At 40.8% G+C, this 16,297-nt stretch overlaps 1 pseudogene; it reads left to right on the top strand.

Annotated features, from left to right (window-relative positions):
* Positions 1-4,934: 4,934 nt before the first annotated feature.
* On the top strand, positions 4,935-5,179 carry LOC118000313 (annotated as a pseudogene).
* Positions 5,180-16,297: the final 11,118 nt, after the last annotated feature.

The raw sequence follows: 16,297 nt of genomic DNA, 5'->3' as shown, positions 1-16,297 counted from the left end.
ACCTGGGATCGAGCCCCGCATCGGGCTCCCTGCACCGCGGGGAAGCCTGCTTCTCCCTCTCTCACTCCCCCCTGCTTGTGTTCCCTCTCTCGCTGTGTCTGTCTCTGTCAAAGAAATAAATAAAATCTTTAAAAAAAAAAAAAAGAATAAATAACGTCTGTGTGTGTATGTGTGAGTCTTTCTTGGGGACACAGTGTACCAGTAAATAGCAGGATACAGAACTCTAACCCTTGTCACCTTTACTAAAACCAATAGAAATTTTGTTGGTGTTACTGAGGCACAAGGTAGAAACAGCCTGTGCTAATTAAGTTGCTGGCCTCAGCAACTTAAGATAGACCAGGCTGCAAGGTTGGCTTCCTCACGGCCAGGGTAGGGCCCCCTTTGTAACTCAGAGTGACGCTGTAAGAGGCCAGCAGCCAGAGTACCCCCAAAGATGTGCAATCTCAGAGAAATGACACTTTAAGCACCCACTGCAAGAAGATTGATTCCCAAGTGACACCAGTCTGTGGCCACTAGGGATCTAAGTCGTGCAAAGGTGTCGATACATTCTGGCATTGAAACTTGATTTCATCTCCTTTGAAAGCTTTCCCTATTATGTGTAGTTAATGAAAGGCATTGAGAAGAAAGCACCATTCAAACCTTGACTTTTTGTCTAATATGAATCCTTACAATTTCTCACACAGAGCTTTTAGGGGGTAGTTATTAATTACACACATTATGGATTATACAATCAATATGCCTGAATTCCTCTAAATTATCCCATAATTTGATCACAGAGTAACTCAGTTAACAAGGCAGAAATAACTTTTAAATGATGCCTAATTACCACCCTAACCACCAGATGTCAGTTTTCAAATGCAGGTCACAGATCGAAAGGCATTTTTTATAATTGTAGGGGAGGGAATGGTGGCTGGTGAAGGAAGTTCAGCAGTCCTGGTACAAGACTTCCCGGGGAGCGTGTCTGGAAATGAGAGCAGCATGGTAGGAACTTCATTTCCATTTGAACAGTGCTGGCTAGATGATGGGGCTGGTGTGTGTCTGTGTGCTTCGTGATAGTCACGGTATCCTGTGATGATAGTGAGCTTCCTATGGTAGATTTGTGTGCTTCCTATGATAGATAGGGATCCTGTGATGAGGGCGTTGGTGCGTGTCACGGTCTGCCTGGACCCCAGAAACCATCATGAGATCCCCAAATAGATGCTGAGTTGAACGGAATACCCCTGGCAGTGTCACCCTGTAGGTGACGAGGTGACCGTATGGTGGACGTGAAGGGTGGGCGGGCAGTGAGGAATCCCTCGTGTTCTCTCCAAGCGGTCCGTCCCTCCCACAACAGCCAGCAACCCAGGGACTGCATGACTTTCAACAGAGCCCCTCAATCCTGTGAAATTTGAAAATTTGAAACTATGCATCCTTCTCCACCTGAAGGCGCCCCTCGGTGTGAGATCAGTAAAATTATTTCCATTTGTACAAAAGAAGATGTAGCCTTGCCATCAATGTTTTTGGTTTTCTAAACTGGCCCTCCTGTATAAACTGAAGCACAGCCTGATTTTCCGACTTCCTGACTCCAGGCTCATGGGGGTGCTGAGGGGGGCGGGGGTGGTGTGGTAAAGGCCGTGTGCTCTTTGAAGTTACAGGGACTTGTCTTCTCATCAGAGAGTATCTCTCTCCTTTTTTTTTTTTTTACTTTGAGCAGGATAAGCTGAGGGGAAAATGTAGATGCCGACACCTCTTTCTTAGAGTTATTGTGAAGACGATATGAAACACTGTTACTGCCCTTGGTAGGTCACAGTAGCCCGCAGCTCTCACCCCGTCATCATCAATGTTGTCCATCATCATGACCATCTTCTCTGCTCATAGTTTCATAAACATATGAAGCCAATTGCTGACCAGCAGTGTGTGCTTATCCCCCTCTTCCGCATTCTGTTCCATCTTCTAAATCACACCTGTTCTCCCAGGTGGGGCTTGAATCTAATCTGTGCCTCGCCTCACGCTTCCTGCCCAGGACACGCCTCCTCTGTTCCACTCCGTGCTTGCCTTGCTACTGTTTGTTGCTCTGTCTTTTAACCTTTTCTTTATCTGCCTTTTCTCCCCACTGAAGGTTCTGAAAGGCAAGAACTTGGGGTGCCTGGGTGGCTCAGTTGGTTAAGCGACTGCCTTGGGCTCAGGTCATGGTCCTGGAGTCCCGGGATCGAGTCCCGCATCGGGCTCCCTGCTCAGCAGGGAGTCTGCTTCTCCCTCTGACCCTCCTCCCTCTCATGCTCTCTGTATCTCATTCTCTCTGTCTCAAATAAATAAATAAATAATAAAATCTTGAAAGGCAAGAACTTGCCTCACGCTGTGTTAGTCTTGTCGGTTCTATACCAAGTAGAGTCCATATAATAAGAGGTCAATACTTACTTGAACGATGAATAAAAACATATGCAAATTGTTAAGTATATTCTCTTGGTGATTTCAGTGGATATGGAGTAAAACACACAGAATGTAGTTGGGAAAAACCTTTGAACTCATCCAGTCCATCTTTCATTTAACAGGTAGGGAAACTGAAACCCAGAAAAGCAATAGGCACTTGTACTCAGAGTTTTAACTTAACCTGTGTTCCTATTGCCTGAACTATATCTTGTTCAGTAAAAGTATACAGAAGTTTTATGTCATAATAAACCTAAATATGCAGCATTTCTGTAGAAGCGTATTGGATTCTTTGTATGTGGACTTACAGAAAATGTCACCTTAAAAAAAAAAAAATCCCTGAATTTTTTTTTTTTTTTTAAAACCGGGAACAATCCAGCATACTGACATTTATGTTCCCAGACCAGACCACTATATATCTGTGTGCTCATTAGAGTGGGAACTTTTAGCTGCCTGCCCTGCCTCTTTTTTCCTTTCTAATAATCCTGGATTTTTGTGCAGGTCGACTTTCCTCCTTCATGCAGCCCATGAGATTCAGAGGAAGCTGCCTCAGTTTGGCTCCAGGGAAGGAACATGATTGATCTAAGACTTTAAAACCAATCCAGTTAATTTTGGAGTCAGCCAGTTTGAGAATGGATATGTTTTAGGATTTTGACCAATGAGCCAAGAGAAATGGTTTTTCAGGGCTTTATGGGAAAATCCCTCTCCCCCTCCTAGGATCCTTCTGGGAACCATTCTCTCTCTCCCACTGAATGTGAAGGGCATACCATGTGGCCCAGACTTGTACTAGAAGCATCCTAAGGCCATAAAAGGAACCAGCCTTGAGACAAAACAGCATTGTAGACAGCAGACTAAACACGATAATAGCACGGGCTCCCCACGATATTGTCCAGCTGTGGATCAGCAACTCCACCCCCACTTGTGGACCTCACATGACACGAGATGATAGAGTTCCTTAAAGCTGAAATCTATTGCTTGCCTAACGTTCTTTTTTTTTTTATAAAAATTTTTTTTTTTTATTTGTGAGAGAGAGAATAAGAGAGAGCACGAGAGGGGGGAGGGTCAGAGGGAGAAGCAGACCCCCCGCCGAGCAGGGAGCCCGATGTGGGACTTGATGCGGGACTCGATCCAGGGACTCGATCCAGGGACTCCAGGATCACGACCTGAGCCGAAGGCAGTCGCCCAACCGAGCCACCCAGACGCCCGCTTGCCTAACATTCTAACAGAAGTGCTCATGGGTAGATATTTTCCTGTACGTACAAAATGGTTCCCTGGCAGGTCATGAAATACAGTATCAGCTGTAATGTAAATTAAAACACTTACAAACTCTCCAAGGAGTTCTGAACTATTTAAGTGCTTCAGAGCATGGTTAGAGATTTCCAAAATAGTGACTTCTTAAATATCACTGAAACTCCTAGCAGCCCTAAGGGTCTATGACTCTGAATGCTAAAACTTCATGGATACCATCTTGGAACAAGCTCTTGGTGGAAGTGGAGAATTTTGTAGGTCTGATGTAGATCAGGGTTGATAAGGATGATGGGGAAAGAAGAGCTCTTAGCATGCACAGTGAAGATAAAACTCCTTAATGCCTTTATTAAATTTCTGAAAAATCTCTTGTTTGTGTGATATGACTTAATAATAATGTCATAATATTAATTATTATACACTTTGTGCCAAATAACATATAAACATTTGCCCATTTAATTGTTCTAGCTACCGTGGTGTTGTCATCCCTATTTAGTAGACAGGCAAACTGAGACTTACACAAATTAAGAAACATGACAAAAATCTAACAGACAGAAGATAGAAAAGGGAGCCACCATTTCAACTTATGAGCATTTCTCTTTAATTTTTTTTTTTTTTAAGATTTTATTTATTTGAGACAGAGAGAATGAGAGAGAGAGAACATGAGAGGGGGGAGGGTCAGAGGGAGAAGCAGACTCCCCGCTGAGCAGGGAGCCCGATGCGGGACTCGATCCAGGGACTCCAGGATCATGACCTGAGCTGAAGGCAGTCGCTTAACCAACTGAGCCACCCAGGCGCCCCAAGAGCATTTCTCTTTAAAACCTGGGCTATCAGCCAATATACTATATTGCCTTAAAACAACATTATCATTTTGCTAATTTATTCATAGTAAGCAATGAATATTCGCTAAGTGCCGGGCACTGTTCTAGGCCCAGTAGAATACATTAGTAAATAAAATAAGGTTGTGCTGTTGCAGAGCTTACATTCTAGTAGGAGAGGATGGACTAAAAAAACAAGTGCAGAAACATAGGTACTTTTGTGTATATAATGCATACACGATGTAAAATGTAATGAGGAGAGCCAGAACTCTTTCTGTGTGACCTCTTTACAAAAATATTAACATCTAGTGGGTCAAGGTATACAGCTAACAAGAAACTGGTGCATTTCAGAGATGGGCCATGGCTTTGGTAGGGATGGCTACACCTGCGGAGTCTGAGCATCGCCAGCCGCTCCCATAGGAGACTGGTTCAGTTGACCAGCCCCGCTCCCGCCCCAAGTTAGCCATGTGCCATCGAAAAGCTGGGATCAAAAATGGCCATATGCCCAAGAAAATGCAACGGGACTTGGTGGAATGTATTACCCAGGCGTTGGAGAAATATAGAGAAGGCCACTGCAGCCCATATTCAGGAGTTTGAGCTGTCGCTGCATCGTGTGGAGGAACTGCAGTAGTCACGTGACACACGGAACCAAACACTTCATCTACATTCACCTGGGCCAGGTGGCCATGCTTCTGTACCAACCTGGTTAAAGGCAAGGACTGTGTCACACACCCAGGGATCGGTCCAAAAACAAGGACTAAAGTCTACCATTCAAATACTAGAGACTGATGTCTTCGGCCTCATCTAAGGGAACGCCTTGATTTTTGAACCTTTATTGTGTTGTTTTGTACAGGGCATTCTCCGTACGAATTTATGGTGTTTATAGAAAAATTAGCAAAACAGCTTCCATTTGTATTTGTTTTCTATTCCATGCCTCTCTGCCTCTTGTTTTTTCTCCTCAAAACCCGTTCCTTTCAAAAAAGAAAAAAAAAAAATCTCTTGGAGAAGCAAAACAAAACAACAGAAACTGGTGCCTTTCGACTCTAGGGGAAAATCCTGCCATGGTTAGATTGTTAAGATGAAGTCGGTGGCTTTCGGTCAGACGTTGCAATCTCCAACGCTTGCCAGTAGGTGGCAGTCATGGCTTATAAACATTAGAGAGAGGCGTCTGATTGACACTTAGAGCTTAAAATGAGACTTAACGTTCTTTGATTTTATAATGCTAGAGCTTCCTATGCTATCTAATTATCTCTGTCGAATGGGTTGGGTATATGAAAGACTTAATCAGTACAATTTGAAATACAGGTAATGTGGCTGTGTCACTCTCAGTGACAATTTATACAACTTTTATTTTAAGGCAGTCCTAAGAGTGTAGCCTATTTTGTTGGAGCCTATGGATTATATTTATATTCATGATGAACAATCGACTGCATGATGAAAATAGGCTTATGGAAGTGCAGCATTCTGTTAAATTATATGGTCAGAACACACTTAGAGCTGAGAATCTAATAAAGGTTTTCACAGAGGAAAATGCGATTGAAAAATAAAACTCATGCCTAGAAATTGATATGCCTTTTAATCAAGCTTGCAAAGTTGTTCTCATAATTTGCACTGAATCTTTGCTACCTTACAGGAAGGAGAACATTATAATATGCTGCATTTAGAAAGAAAAGACATGCACATTCTGGGCTGTGATTAAAGGCCTACTCTGTCCCTACCATGATCCTTATCATTTTTCTTCAAAATTAGATCGAGGGGTTAGAACAGGTAAATGTATAGCACAGGGGCATCATTCTGTCCTTCAAACCACACTGCTCTTTGCAGTGAGTGAGTGAGACCCAGTGTTGGAAGAAACATGAGATGGAGCGGTGAGCAGAATTTTAAAGGGCGTGTCTATGTCTGACAATGTCTTTACTATCATTGTTTAAAGGTGCAGCCACTGGGCCCTTAGATGCTCCCTTTTGCTCTCTCACATGCTTGCTAGTCTATAAGCCTACTGCATTTGCTGAGAATGTTATTTGCTTTCTGTCAGATTTACTGTCTGAATTGCCAGGCAACATCTTATTTTAAAAGCCTCCAGTCCCTTGTTGTTGCGTTAAGAAGCTATCAGTCAATTAGTCTTCATAAAAAACATCTTGCTGATGTCTACAGAAGCCAATGAATGTGTGACTCAGTTACTTTTATGCTGAAGACCTGAGGATTCTAGTGCTTTCTCTGCTAGATCTAATTGTGAAAAAGTTGTGTTTCAGGAAGTTGCTAGACTTTTGTAAAGAAGATACCAACAGCCATGATTTTCAACTGCTAGCCTAGCATTTTGCTATTGTATTACCCTGAAGTTAGTGTGGAGACGTTAGTGTTTGTTTACTCTTTCCCTCTCTGTATGTGCCTATTAATCTACTAGCCTCTTTCTGAATTAAATTTCATTTGTGAAGTTAAAACCTATTCTTTACCTTTTTTCTTGGAGGACAGCAGGAGGGTGTGAGGATCCTTCAATCCCCAAAAGGGCTCTGAGTCTCTCTTCTCAGATCCTGTCTGTGAAGTTCCGCAGCTCATCTGTCTGTAGCTTCTGGTTCTTTCTGAAATTGGATTTAATCCAACTGCTCACTATGCTGAGTTCTTCTAAATGAAATCATGTCCAGTGCTTTTCACTTCTTTCTTAACTAAACCTTAGAGTTAAAAAAGTCCAGAATTTGCACCTGGTATTTTTTACAGCCCCACAAATGCTTTTCTTTTGCTGAGAAACTAAATTAAAAGATGCAGAAATCGGGGCTCCTGGGTGGCTCAGTCGGTTAAGTATCTGCCTTCAGCACTGGTTATGATCTCAGGGTCCTGGGTTCGAGCCCCGCATTGGGCTCTCCACTGTGCCAGGAGCCTGCTTCTCCCCTCTCCTTTTACCACCGCCCCCCACCCCCGTTCGTGCTCTCTCTCTCTCTCAAATAAATAAATAAAATCTTTTAAAAAATGCAGAAACCAATGAACTAGTAATAACAACCTGTCTTTAAGAGGGCTAAGATGGGAGAGGAACTAAATTTCCTACAGAAAAACAAAAACCTTTCTTTGATCTTGGTTTAGTGATAGTATTGAAGATTTCAACCTAATGCTACGTGGGTAAGAAAGTTCTTTCAGAGGATATGAGAACTGTCAATTTAGAGTCTTTGTGTAAGCCAGTTCGGTGCCGATCCCAGGAATCTGTCTGCAAGGGCTAGGGACAGGCTTCCTCCCAAATGTCTTGGTAAAAAGTGGGTAAGTTGGGAGAGTTTTTGATAGAGCAGAATCCGAGAGATTAAGGTGCGTTCCTTGTGCAACATGGTATTTCAATAGAGTGACAGCTAAAGAGTATAATTCCTACTCCCTGCCTTTCCTCTTTCTTGGAATGGTAAGGTGGAGAAAAAAAAAAAAATCAACATTGTTTATAGCTTGAAAGAAAAGTTTTCACAAAACCATGGGAAAGTGGGAACTCAGTGCAGCTTTCTGAAGTGTCTGAAAGAAGACAGCATGGCTCACTGCTTCCAAATTAGATCACAAATTTTCTGGCTGATGGCAGCATCTTAGTGCTCACCCTAAAGGCAAAGATCTGAACAAATTACATTTTAATATCTTATGTTCATTTATTCCTGCTGAGATCACACAGAAGCAAGGAAATACACATACATGGAAATCCAATAGGCCCAAGGGACAGGCAGCAGTGCGGTACACGGGAAGAGGGTAACAGTTAAAGCGAAATTAAACCTCTCTGCTTCTGCAGCAGATGATATGCCCTGTTTAACACATGTCATCACTCTGATGGGGTGCACCCCTCTTGGATAAAAGGGGCATGATGGATTTAAGAACCAAACTTTGTTTATTGAAATGTTCCTGTAGTTAAGTGTTTAACCCTCACTTTGGTTTTTTTCCCCCCAGATACACGGAAAAAATGCTAATGTTGGCGTAAAGCTCAAGTAAAATGTTTTTGTGGGAATATAACACCTTTGGGGAATAAACGTAGGAAAAGGTAAGATAAGCTATGACCAGACTGGGGAAGACTTTGTAGGCCAGCCTAGGGGGTTCCATCTTTATTCAATAGATGTTGGGAATCTCAGGAAGCTTTTGAGAGTGGAAATGATCAATATGGAGGAGGCATGTATTATACCTGTGGGTGGCAAAAAAGAGAAAGATCGTTTAGGATACTGTTGCAGTGCTTGAGGCAAAGAGAAGTAGGAGCTAGAAGAAGGATAGTAAGGGTAGGAATGGAGATAAGAAAATTGATGAAAAGATGGTCATAAACGTGCAGGCTTGGCTGTGAGCAGGCAAGAAGAGAAAGGAATTCCGATACTATCAAGTTTGAGACTGGGTCACCATCAGACTGGTGGTGCTGCTCATACAGATAGGATCCCTAGGAAGAGAAGCAGGCTTGGGAGGGGATGAGAATTCAGTTTTCAATATGGAGTGTGAAGGTCTTGTGAGAGAGCCATATGGAAGTGTCCATGAAGGTACGGAAAATGCGAAACAAGAGTATGTGAGGGCCCAACTATAGTTGTTTGGGGAGAGAAGAATTAGGGCATATGAAGCAACTTTTCTCAGAGAGTTTATGCTTCCTCAGAAAATTTATTTTAATTTTACATTTTATTTTTCAACACATATGTGTATTTTTAACTTCGCTTTGCAACCGAGCTTGACAAATACTCAGTTAAATGAAAAAAATCTTAAGTGTACAAACTGATATTTATATTTGTTTTACTATGAGAATATGTTTTAATATTAGTTACGGTAAAACAAAATACATTCTTCTGGATGTTATTGTTTGTACTCTACCAGGGACCTGAGGGAGTATGCAAATGAGATTTGATTTCAATAGTCACTTGTAGTAATAGAAGGGATTGTGAGTGGAGAGAACTGTGAAAGGAAGATAAAGAGCCTCAGGGACACATTGGGGATGAATCTGTGTTTGAGAGGAAGAGGAAGATAAGCCGAAGAGGTTGACTGAAAAGTTCAGAGAATTAGTGTTGCTGGTACCATGGGGAAAACATGGATGATCAGCTCCCTCAAATGTTCCAGAGAAGACTTCAAGGAGGAAGAAAGAGAGTTTGGATCAGGGTTGGGGGAGGTTGAGGGAGGAGAAAGGCAAGCAGAGCAAAGAGGTGGGAAAACCAGTGGTTAACCAGTAAGTGGACAGTGACGAAGTAGAGGAAGGCAAGTTAGAATGAAAGAGCAAGCAGATGAGAACCAAGCAGTTTCAAAAGAAGGACAGGAAATCCAAGTGAGAGAGAACTCCGTTCTGGGGGAGGCAGGAAGGGGCGGGAGGAACATCTTTAAGCTCTGATGAAACCCCAGATACTATCCTGTTTCTCTCCTTTATGTCTAGCAGAACTGCAAGGAATTCAGTGGTAAAAAAAATTCTGTTTTGTAAAGCTTTGATGAATCTGAGTTATATAGAAGGCAGCACTCTTTCTTGGCGGGAAACAAGTTACAGGGAATCCAGTCTGCTTAGACGGTCTTGTTGCATGCTGATGAGGAGCAAATCATTCTAGAAACTCCTTCCTTGCCAAGCTGGGGTTATTAGGATATGTCTGGGGTAATACAATGACCAGCTCCGCCTCTGTGATCTAGGGGGTTATTCTAGGCCTTCCAAGGATGCTAATTTAATTATTGCTACACTTGCTGGGAGATAGTCTATAACAATCTTGGACTGAAGCACTATAATGGAAAGCATGGGTTAGCTGGCATTTGACTTTGGCATTTGACATTTACACGCTGTTCCTTGAGAAAACGAAAACCTTGTTACATTTGCTCATTGTGTCCCAAATATTCCTATATCCATGAGAGGTTGGGCATATATTTCTTTTGCCAATTTGACCAAAGCAGCAAACACACTTCTTTTTCAAGTGGAAGATAATGAGACGCTTTACCCAGTTCCCTAGAGGGGCATCTCAGCACATCAACTCACTACTCTTACTTGTACCTCTCATCAAACATCAGTGTTAATTATGATTGATTAGGATGAGTTGGATTTGTTGACAGAATATCTAATGTAACTAATCAACTCCAATTTTTTTCAAAGTTAATTTTGTAAATGTATTCCAACTGAAGCACCATGGGGTAAGAACTTTTCTTGTTACAGCTCTTGGTCTGTAAAAAATAGAAATAGGGGATAAACTATTGTATTGCAGTTTCCTTAAGTTGTTTAAGCTTGTGCCTGAGAAAAGCAAGGAAAGGCATAGACCAGTCTCCAGGAGTTGTAAGTGAGGTCTTGGTGTATTTGTATCAATGAACACAATTGTTCTCAGATGTCATCTATCTTGGGGTTGATTTCTTGAGAATTTCTCTTTTGAAGCAATGAATTTCATCTAAGGTCATTTTCCTCACAGCGTCATGTCTAAAAGTGTAAACTCAAATTCATTTTGCCTGGGTGAATTAGCAACATCTCCTAGAGGTGTTGGAGGTATGTTGGGATATTGCAATATTGATGTTGAGACTTTTGGACTAACAGGGACATTTCCATATCCATGAAACCAGAATTATGAGCTTTAACAATAAACAGCTTCCCTTAGCAAATGTAAACATTCTGAAAATATTCTGATCTGACAAATAGAAAATGAGCTTAAATATAATCTTTCTCTCTTTTTAAAATTCTCCCCAAAGTCACCTTAATAGTTTTCTTAGAGATAGGTTTTTCATTTTTACAATTCCATCTCTCTATCCAAAGGTGCTATTTGAGTATGCTCTCCACTTGGCCATTCTGGGATTTGAGTGGGTTTTTTTTTGTGTGTGTGTGTGTGCTCAACTGAAATGTTGTACCGCAGTTTTCAATGGCAGAAGATGTAAGTTATATTAAATACGTATAAAAATTTATATCAAAGAACATTCAAGGCATTATTTGCATAGTAGGTCATTTTTCCAAACTCTTACACTTAAAAGGATTTCTACTGTATCTATACATTTTTAGGTAAGTGGTCTCATGTACAGAAACCCAACCTCATGACCTCAAAGGTTATCACGAAAATGCCTATTTCATATATATTCACAGGGGATATAGAAAGACCGAGGATTTCTGTAGTTACACTTCAGAGGTCTGACTGAAGCTGGTAAGAAGCTATGAAATAGGTAAAGCTAACCTTTGCCCCTTACCATGTAAATCATTTGGTTTCAGAATGTTTGCCCTAGAATGAGTGAAGGTTTGAATTTTCTTCTTGTCAAAATGCCTGTGAACTGGGAGTGAAACAATGATGTTTGCAAATGTCAACTTTAATGCCTGTCTGCTGGATCCTGGGCAGTGGCTTTCATATAGCTAAAATTCTGAAGCCTCTGGATGTAATGTGAGTATGAGCAGTACATAAGGTGGCTTTAAAAAAATTTGCTGCCAGTGTATAGTGATCACAGAAAGAAAAATCTGAAAATCAGTGCCATTCCTGCCTTACCACCAGAAAGCAGGTAGAATGAGGGAATTATGCCTTTTATTTTGCAATAAAACCATTTCAAAACAAACATCGTTGAAGTATTTTTTTTTTTCAGCATTGTCTTATGTCTTTTTCCTACTCCTATGTTTACAGCATGACTGACTGAGATTTGAGATGCAATTTCTTCCAGGAAACATGGAAGCTTTGGGTATCATGGTGGTCTCATTGGGAACACATAATAATGGCTATTGGTTTCACATGGTAAAAATAAGTTATTGCTCTCAAAACCGCAGATGACAGAGGAAGGGTTAAATTCTTACTGCAATGCTGCCTACTCCTTCAAGAAAGAATTTTATTATGCTTTGCGTGGATTTGACTTCAACAAAACTCCTAATAGGGGTTTTATGTATAATTAATATAATATAATATAATATAATATAATATAATATAATATAATATATATAATATAATGTGTAATATGTATAATGTATTTATAAATACATTTTATAAATGTGGGAGAAATGAAATGACTAGATTGCATTTTAATAGAATAAAAATAAGTTCTTGACTGTTTACTCTCTGCTAGAAAACTGTCCTAGGTCTACTTTCCATGTGTTCTCTCATTTGACTCACATGAAAACTCAACGTAATAGCTTCTCTTTTTTACTTGCCTTCTACAGGTGACTCAGCTGAGGTACTCTCCCTGAAAGTTTGAGTCTATACAGAGGGAATACAAATGAATTCAAAGAATTTTGAAAGTTTGCTGAGTTAAATATTATGCTTAAGTTTAATTCTTTCCCTTTGTTAAAGTAGGGTTTTTTCATTCCTGAGCTCCAGATTCCCTGATGTTAATAGCCTCTCCCATCACTAGGATAGGGAATGTAAGAAAGATATGAATGATGGTTTCAGCCTGCCAGGGGGCAGGTGGCTTGCTGGGTGGGTTAGATTCACTGGAGATTTTAGCCAGGAGGTTGTGGGATTGTAGGGTAACCCTCATAATATATGTCAGCTCCCCTTCTTTGATACATATCTAGTGCAAATGCATCTTCAAGTTCAAAGCAGACTACCACCTTTAAGCCTCTTTTCTATAAAATTCTGGAGGCCCCATCTGCCTGGGTGTCTTGAGAGAAGTGATGTTCAGACTTCGGGCAGAGGTGGACAGCATGTGGAAAGTGAATGCAACCAGCAAAAAGCAAGTAAGTGTGACCTGGTGGAAACCAGCAGAGCAGAATGGTAGCAGTAGCCAAGGATACCACATGAAGGCTACAATGTAACAGGGCAGGCAGGGTGGAGAGGAGAAAGGGTAAGTGCTGGTAAGGATTTCCAACCAGGGCAACAAAGCCCAGACAGAGAGTGTATCCAGGAGGGAGCCCCCAAGTTTTCAGTGATGTGCAAAAAGCAGCTAAAAACAAAATAGAGACACTGGCCCAGCGATCCCTGTTTAGGAAGAATTTATCTTTCTGTCTGAGAAGGGATTGGTGGTCAAAACTAAAATCACACCTATTTGTTTTATTTAATTGAAGGACTCTACTTATTAAAATAATCAGTTCAGTTAATAATTTAGAAATGACACACAATACATTTTCTTCAATAATTTTTTTGAGTTCTAAGTTGTGATTAAAACCCATAGCTAGCTCATATCTGATTTACCCTAATCTGACCAATGACTCTTTGGTTATTGGACCAGTGTGTAGACTGGGGAAGGCTTTCCCCAATCTCGTGTTCCTGATCCCCTACTTTCCTGGAAGAAAGGAAAGAAGGCCCTGAAAAGATAGTAAAACAAAGCCAGAGATTTGTGTTATTTTCTAATATTGAATGTAGAGAGTTGTGAGGTGCTGTTTAGACAAGACTCTATTCCATTTGCATGAGTGGGGGCAGAGAAATCTGCTGGAGGTGTGTTTGTTTAAAGTAGCTGTTGGAGTCTTTGGTTTACACTACTTAATTTCATAGCTGTCACTTTGTTTCATGGGAATGTTGCATTTCCAGCAATTTGCAAGAACATGTGAGTTAAGCATCGCCAGATCTCATTGGAGGGATGAAATTAACATGTGTGATCAGAGTATTCCACTTGAGGTTCTAAACCCATTAGGACCAGAATACTAAATAACCTGTTCAAATATGGTCTGCTGGCTATCAGTTTCTTTTACAGATTGCTTTAAAACTTCAGGCAGACATACATCTATATCTAGATAGATATAGGTATTATATAATTATTTTTTAAATCACAACATGCTAAAGAATTAAAAAGCAGAAAAACACAAAAGCAACTCTAAGTATTTTGTATACAGACAAGCTTTTGCAGAAGTATTTATTTCTCCCCTTCCTTCTATTTACATTCTGTGCTCTTTTTAATTACCCCAAATATTCACGAGTTTAGAACACTAGGTGCCTGTTCTACAGTTCCTTGTGAAGTGCATTTGTTATGCAAATTGTTATAGTGAACCATCATTCATAAGCTATTTATATTCATTTTAATAGGGGATAAAGTACCCTGTCTCATTTCATATAAATTCCTCCTTACAATCTATCAAACACAGAAAGATGCTTGGAATTAAATAAATGTGCTACTAATATTAGTGAATGTCTGATGCTTGAAATATTTCAGAGATTTTTGGACATTTATAATTATATTCTTCTAATTGCTCTGGGAATTGGCAACAAGGATGAGTGATAGGTAGTGCTTCAGACAGTTGTCTTCATGGTTTCTTGTCCCACTCATAAAGATGACTTCATAAGGAGGCACAGGTCAGTAAGCAGAGAAGAGAAGCATTAAAAAGAAGGCAAATATTGGGTGGCTCAGTGGGTTAAGTGTCCGATTCTTGGTTTTGGCTCAGGTCCTGATCTCGTGGGTTGTAGGATCGAGTCCCACATCGGACTCCATGCTCAGCAGGGAGCCTGCTTAAAGATTCTCTCCCTCTGCCCCCCACTCCCCCCCGGCTCTCTCTCTTTCTAAAATAAATAAATAAATCTTAAAAAATAAAAGAAGGCAAAAATCCAGGAGAGCATGAAAGAAGCATTCATCTCTTCATTTGTTTAATGTTTGCTAATAGTCACATACTCTGCTGGGGACATGAAGAAGACATAGTTCCTACCTTCAAGATACTGAGGATCCAGTGGGGAGTCAGATGTATGATAAAATGAGTACTTGTTGCTATTGCCACCTTAACCTTACCTCTTGCCACAGAGAGCATGTTCTTTGGTCTCTCAATTTTCCCTTCTGTAAGAATGCGCCATGGTTCCCTTGGTTCTTGGCTCTACAACTTTCCTACATCCCTTCTTTGTAGGACTCGTTTTCCTCCAGACATAAAGAAGGACCATCTGGCCAAGTGCTTGGCATCTACAGATGCTGCTTACTAACTTCTTTGTTTTTGTCCATTTGGGGTCATTGGAAGCAGCACCTGTTCCTGTGAGAGGGAAGGACATCTTCTCTGAACACTAAAAACCCTCCTCAATCTGGTCCCATCAGTTGATCGTGGTAGTGACAGCATTCTGATGTGAAAAGTCTCCTGGGTTTACTTATGGCAGCTCTCGCTGGCCTTACAAATGGATTGTTACATCTTCTTGCACTTAGCCTTGCAAACATGAAGTTTTTTTTGTTTTTTGTTTTTGTTTTTTTAACTTGAATAAATCAGGCTGATGGCTGTTTGCAGTGGGACTTAAGGGTGTAGTCTACACAAAACCAGAGACAAGTTTGAAGTTTGGGCTGGACCAGGCCCCCTCCCTGCCCCATCCCCAGCACAGGCATCAAGGTCCTTAGCTAGGGAACTGGCTCCATCCTATTTTTTTTTTTATTTTATATTTTAAAAAATATTTGTGTTTTCATTATTATTTTTTAGAGGTAGATTTAAATATTGGAGCTTCAGTTGATAAGCTCATAACTAGTAACATGTCCTTCAGTTAATAAGCTCGTAACTAGTAACATGTCCTTTAGGTCACAGATTCTTGCTTGCTAGGGGCTTGCTGGGATGTGTAAGGCAGTAGTTTGTGATGTTGGTAAACAGCATAATTATGTTTCATATGTGAGCAAATTTATGGCAACACATACTGTATTTCTTTTTTTTTTTTTTAAAGATTTATTTATTTATTTATTTGACAGAGAGACACAGCGAGAGAGGGAACATAAGCAGGGGGAGTGGGAGAGGGAGAAGGAGGCTTCCCGCTGAGCAGAGAGCCTGATGTGGGGCTTGATCCCAGGACCCTGGGATCATGACCTGAGCCGAAGGCAGATGCTTAACGACTGAGCCACCCAGGCGCCCCACATACTGTATTTCTGACAAAATAAAACTATATGAACACTAAACAGTTGGTGGGATATTTAATACTTTTAGTTCAAGTGGCGATGTTGACTTTGTTTTCTGGGCAGTTGTCTTCCAAACATATGAAGATGTTAACTTTGTAGGAGAGACAGGGAGAGAGAGAATGGTGGTGGTGAGAAGGCTATGTTCATAGATTTAA

The sequence above is a fragment of the Mirounga leonina genome, unplaced genomic scaffold, assembly GCF_011800145.1.
Source record: "Mirounga leonina isolate KUSES-001 unplaced genomic scaffold, KU_Mleo_1.0 Mir_115, whole genome shotgun sequence".
Lineage (NCBI taxonomy): Eukaryota > Metazoa > Chordata > Mammalia > Carnivora > Phocidae > Mirounga > Mirounga leonina.
The sequence above is the reverse complement of the archived record's forward strand: the minus strand, read 5'-3'. Positions and strand labels throughout refer to the sequence as shown.